The sequence below is a fragment of the Athene cunicularia genome (genome assembly GCF_003259725.1).
Source record: "Athene cunicularia isolate RWA chromosome 2 unlocalized genomic scaffold, athCun1 chr2_part1, whole genome shotgun sequence".
NCBI classification, from domain to species: Eukaryota; Metazoa; Chordata; class Aves; order Strigiformes; family Strigidae; genus Athene; species Athene cunicularia.
In genome coordinates, this window is record NW_020799095.1 from 113,483,638 (window position 1) to 113,490,500 (window position 6,863).

The window sequence follows — 6,863 nt, forward strand, 5'->3', positions numbered from 1 at the left end:
GCGGGCCCGGCCGGGGACGCCCGCCCCGTTTATACCGCCGGAGAGGCGGGGGAAGGTGGTAGAGGCCGCCAGGGAAGGGAGCCTGTCGGCGCCGAGGGCTCTGCGCCCTCGCCCGGGCTGCGGCGTCGCTGCGGCCCTTCAGGGCCCACGAGGCCTGGGCTGGGCAGGGGCCGCCGGGCGGCCTGGCGGCGAGGAGGGGGGCGCTCACCACGGGAACGCAGCCGCCCACCCACACCCGTCCCGCCATCCCTTTTCTTAAAGCTTTTGTCTCTTTATTTCTGTTGTCGCTGGCACGGAGGTGCCACCCGTGTCCATGCCTCAGGGCAGCGGGGGCTGGGCGTGGGAACGCGGGGCCCGGGGCGACGGTGGGCCCGGCCTCCTGCAGGGGCGGCCAAGGAGTGTAACGCCCGGGGCTAAAATCGTCTTCGTGTGCTTAGGGAAGCGCAGCTTTATTACCTAGCAAAAGGGTCTGTTTACTTGCATTTAAATAAAAGTTGTAAATACAAAGCCATTGCAGTGATTTCCTTCTGCCGGTAATGTGTGTGACAGATGCTGTTCGGGCAGGAGGTGAAGTTCTACCAGGTGTTCAAAACCTAAAAATAAAACTCTGCGAAGGGGGGACATAAATAAAATCCCTTAGTTCATATAAAACACTTTGGTTCATATAACTGCCATTGTATCTGAGCAATTTATAATGTGTTTACTGACACGATCTCTTGTGAGATAGAAAAATACAGCTATTTGCATTTTTACAAGTAAAAAAATGATTCACAGAGGGGATGTAATTTTTCAGATAGGAGTAAAAAGATTGATAGGTTTGTAGGCCTCAAGCGATTTTCTAATCTAATCTGTTCTGAGGCTGAATCAGGTATATGTTGATCAGTGTTACTCAAACATTTTCAATTTGCGGATCCATAAAGATGGGTGTGAGAAGTGGTGTATATACTGAGGTTTGCTTTTGCTAATTGTCTTTCAGGGACCTTTTAGGAGTAGTTCACAGAATCTAAGGAGGCAGCACATCACAGTTTGAAAACCAGTGATATCCACAAGGACTGTTTGTCTAATCAATTTGTAAAAGAACCTGTTTGAAGGAAATGTGCAACACTTGTAGTTTGTACAGATGTCTAAGAGCATTTATGAATAGGTATTTGTCCAATATCCAACCTGAATTTTCTTTGCTGCATTCCTTGTTTAAGTTCTAGTGGAAATGGACAATATTTGTTATGTTGTTCACATATGTTTTAATAAGTATGTGTGTGTAAATATATAGATACATATTTATACAGTTGTTTATATGTGCTGATACATATAACATCTCATAGACTAAACAATTTTGTTCACTGCATTCATAAAGAATTATTACAGCTTTACTCTGACTTCAGGATTTTTTTCGTCTTTATCTTAAGGTATAAGGCCCCTTATAGCATCCAGTTGAGGCATCAACACCAACTAGAGTGCAGTAATTATGTCCCATGTATTACACAAGAGGAGTATCTATAAATACATCCCAGAAATAACTTGCTTTTCTTATTGTAACAGAAACTTCCACTCAGAATAATTTATAACTTATTGCCACCTAGTTCTCCCCATTTTATGCTGTACATTTAAGTTCTTCTGGGGTATAATATTTTGCCTTAGCCTTGATTTCATCCTGCTAACTTGAGACATTTATCCAAGTAATGAAACTGGTTTTGAAATCTAATTCTGTCTTCTAGCTCCCAGGTTGGTGAAAACCAGATTTCTTTATATATATTCTATATATAGAATATAAATTCAAATGATCTTGCAGATCACTTATTGAAATATTGAACAGAGCTGAAATGACAGCAGATCCTTACAGGTTCTCACTGCAGATGCTCCCCAAGTTTGAATTTTGCAAGCAGCATGCCAATTGGTTGGTGGTTTCATGAAAATTATATTCCCTTTGCTTTTTTTGTTTTAAACTGTCATGGGACAGTGTCTAAATTATATTAAACTCAAGATCTGTGATACTTAATGTTTCTCCATTTCTATTGAATTAATGAAACTGATTGCAAAAAAAAGGTATTAGACTAGCGTTAGAGCATCTGTTCTTGACTAAGTTGTGCTAACCTCTTCATGGAATTTCTTCTAGAATATCCCTTGGGTTCAAAATTAATCTGGATAGCTTTGGAACTGCTTTCCTTAGATAGACACATTTAATCCTTTTCTAGTCTCTTTGAACCTATATAGTCTTTTGGCAACTCAGAGATTATTTCTGCTATATTATTAAGTAAAATTCTTCAGGCTCAAATAACTTGAATACTTTAAATAGTTTTTAACTCATTCATTCTCTAAATCTTACGGTAAGATAAATTTAACTAAGTATCTGGGCACTTCTAATGTATTTCCAGAACATTTTCTTGTTGCCCTTTATACTCCTTTTTACCTGTCACTCATTTGGTACTGTAGGCTTTGTGATTTTATTCTTTTATTCATATTCTTTTATGTTACTCATCAGTTATGTCCCCTTATTATGACTTTTTTTTTCAAATCCTTGAAGAGCTCTCAGTGTGATGTTAACAGAGTCTACTTAAGCTTCCCCTTCTTCCTTTTGTTCACAACAAGATAGCTTGCTGTTGTATGTTTAATTAAAAATGAGTCTATTGTTCTCTGTAGAAAATCTAGGTTAGCTTTAAATGACTGAGCTCAGGCCTAGACCATACAGAAAGGAGGTTAATTAACTCATATAGAATGGCATGCTGTTATTATGAGCCTGCTTTTAGTACCTAGACTAGCTTAACTAAAGCTAGCTTAGGTTTTTCTACATAACAATGCAATCCATAGCTGGCAGTGTGGGCGTGCTTTTTCTTCCTCTTTTTCTTACAGTAAGGGAAGCCTATTTTGGTAAAATGTGTCATGATCACTTTCACCCGGTTTACCTTCTGCCTTTAAAATCAAAATGAGCTCCTCCCTACTTGTCATGTAGTTTGAGTTGGTAATAGCTCTTATAACTTCCTCTATTACAAGGATTTGATGGACCTTTTATGTCCTGACATACTGTTTTCTAACTGGTATTCAAGTAATTGAAATTCACTGTTATCTGATGGGCAAGCTTTTTGAATACCTTTATTAGTTGCTCAGAGTAAGTCAGAAAAAACAACTACTTCCTCCTTTTGAATACAGCTTAGTCTATTATGAAAAATAGATCCCAATCGTGACATACTTTTACTTCCTGATTTTAATTTTCCCCAAGAACAGTATCTTTTGTCTCTTCCTGGATTCAATACAAAATGAATCATTCTCTCCCAATTTCCTGTGCCCATTTTCCTTGGCATTTTTATATACAACTATCAGTGAAGTGTGCCACCATTATCTCTGGGATGGTATTAAAAACATTATTTTTTCTATAGATTCACTAGATCCCTGGCCTTTAACTTCAGATATCTCAAGCTGTTTTTCATTATTTTATTTTCTTTCTTAATAATAACTTCTTTATTCCATTTTCCCCTATAAGATTCCTTATTTGTAGCTCTTTGTAAAGAGGACCTCTTTCAAAGTCCCCTTCTAATGTTCTTAAAAGATCTCCTCCCCGTGTCTGTCAGTCACTGTCCTCAAATGCTTATTCCTGTCCTTGTTGAATGGCCATCATTTCTTCCCAATAACATTATGGAACAAGACCCCACGGTCAAGTAGTTCAGACCCTTTGCCAAATCATCCACAATATTGTACCTTTAACTGCAGTATTCGTCACAGAGTGGCCAAAACTCAATCTTCCCCATAGAGGTATTAGTCTTTCTTCTGTCAAATGCTGTTATAATCCTGTCCATCTGGCTGGTTTTCTCCATTCTAAATTCGTGCCAGCATTTTGCTAATAATATAGTTGTCTCCACTTGTGTTTTCCTGGTAAAAACCCCTGCTCATTTTCCTTTTCATGAAGAAACTGGTGGAGAGCAGATAATTGAAAGAATTGGAATGACAAAGACCTAGAATCATTATATTTGCACACTGGTAGTGCTACCTTAAATAAATAAAAGGTTCAGCTCAGACAATGCCCACATATCAGCACAAGCTTAAAGATGAACATAGATTTTTCTTTCAGGAATGCAGTACATATGAATGTATACATTAATGTCATTGTGAATACAAGATTCATGTCTTAGGTGTAGTACTATACTTACTGTGAGAACAGTTTTATTAGGGAAGTTTTTTACTATAGTGGGTTTCTGGCAGATATTCTTCAGAGTATTTATCCAGTAAAGTTTTGTCTTTCAGGTACCTAAAACGCTTTATGAAATACAATGCTCAAGTGTTCCATGTCAATCTTTTTTTTTGAGAATTGAGATTTTTTTAGACACATTCAGAATAGGCTTAACCTCAACTGTTGAAGTCAGTTGTGAAGTTCCCACTGAATTGTTGAGAGCATAAAAGACTCCTGAGTATATTTCAAGGACCCAATAATATATTTATTCTGCAAGGTATGCTAATGACCAATGCATGACACGTTAAGCAAAAGCAAAGCTAGTAAAGAATACTTTAGCTTATTGCTCTTAGAGCTAGTCAGAAAACAGAAGCACATTTTTTAATGGAAAGTAAGGCACCTCTTACTATTTTTCAATTACATTTAAATAAAATAAGTTTGAAGTTTTGTAAAGTTTGCAATTTTTTTTAAGATACAAATGAATACTTTTGCTTTCAGCAAAAATTTAAGACAGGCTAAATTCTGCAAAGCAAGTGCTAGCTCTGGGTTCTTTGTGGCATACACTATCTTTTCATTGTGTGTGTACTCACAGCCTCGATTAATAGATCCTTAACTGGTACATCTTGCTTCTACCACAGTAACAATAATAGAATTGGCATCAGCAACAACTAGATGTGCTGTGGTTTACCTGTTGCCCTGGTCTGAATGAAGACTTGGAGATACACTCAGAAATTCCACTAATTTAAAAATAATCATATAAAGTTTACACGGATGGTACCATTGCAAGCTCTGGTGTAAACACCTTTAAACTAGTTTGTAATCATCTTATTTGTACTAAATTCTGCTAATTTTTTTTGAGTTAGTTGTAAATCTATTTATATGTGCACAAAAAGAAGTTTGTGTTTAACTGATTTAAAATCAATTTTCATTAAACCAATTTTTTGTCAATAAATACTTAATATACCATTTTACTTGGAGAAAAACAAGCCTAGAGGCAGATTGGCAGTGTCAGCATTTAAAGCTGTTCTGCAAGTAAAACCGTGAAGTCAAGGAAGAGAGAATTTTGTACAATTATTTTACACAGCAATTTAAATTGATGATTTTACGTAAAATGAATGTTTCTATTGAAATCCCTCTGAACTATACCCATGATACAATGGATTACTTGACTATAAATTGTTTTGATTTAGTACTGATTGAAGGATTAGGTAGTTAATAAATCTCCTTTAGGTCTCCATATTCCTTTGCTAACATTACTAACAGCTCTTTTTCATAGGTTAAGCCATGTAGAATTTGAGGGCTGGATTCTCAGCCTCTGGTTTGTCATACACGGCTCAGACAAATCCCTGCACTTCGTTATGGCAGTGTCCTGAAGAGGACTCGTACACTAGTGCAGAGTGTATGGTAATCCAGAAATAATCCAGTACACTTGTATATATCTGCACTGCTGGGAATGCAACGATGCTAATTTAGTTTCTTTAAAGGCATGTAAAATTTAAAGATCAGAGACAAGATTTTAACAGAAAATAATATATTTACTTTATTAAAATAGGTTTAGAATACATACTAACTATACTGGAACAGACAGCTGACTATGTTCATCAAGTAAGATCCCTCTTCACACCTTGACTGTCCCAGCTACTTTATGAAGTTTGGGTGTTGTCTCCCCTCCAACACCCAAACATACTGCACATCACTAGATGCATAAGAGTCACTCTGCTCTGCTGTATAGCCACTAAATATGGTACCACAAATGTTGATTTGAAAAATGGATTCAGTCACTTCCCCATATAGCTAGTGTTTTAAGTAAAGGCATTTCAGTAAATTTGTTACATATAGCCTACTGGACAATGGAGCTGTATTTCATACAATAGTAATGAAAATAAATATGGTGAGAGAAAGCCCAGAAAGTCTCAAGGAGGGAGGGAACGTTTGTTGAGGACAGATACATTATGCAAAAATAGTATACAAATACAGCCTTACAGATTAAATTCTAGTTTCCATTTTACCCACTACCATAATACATGACTTAAATGGAAATTTAAAAAGTAACGTCGTGTTGTTGGACTTTCCCTATTTATGTATGGGCAAAGTTGATTTGTTGGCAGAAAATTAGTTTCCAGATTCATACATTGTTTTATTTCTTTCTTTGTGAGCAAGTACACGTGACTCTGTGTTTAAGAATATACATGTATAAAGCTCTATGTCAAAGAGAAGTTTGAAGTCCCACTCTATAAATGCTAAAATCACAAGTCTCCCTTTTTTGTTCAACAGGTTCAGTGTTCTGCTAGGAAGTACCTTCCTTGGCGTGAGGATGGTTTGCTTGGATGTAGGGAAAGGAAAAGAAAGCAAAAGAATAACCAAGATGCAGTACTAAACTGTTAAATTTGCTTAGGTAGGTTTCCTTTAAAACTTTTAAAAGGTTTCAGGTAAGAATATTTTAAATGCTTATATTTTTTCCATAGGAAATAGTCCCAGGTATGTTAGGCCATTTATTCATTAACTACTTCTCTCTGTATCCAGTAGCATTCTTGGTGCAAAGAAGAGCTGTGACAGAGTAATATTCATGCTTCCATTTTAATTCAGTAAAACAAATGCATAATTTAGATTAATTTTCAGACCTATGTGCAAACATGTAATATTTCTTTGATATATATTCTAAATTATTGGTTGTTGACTATATCCTGCTTTCCATAAACCAGAA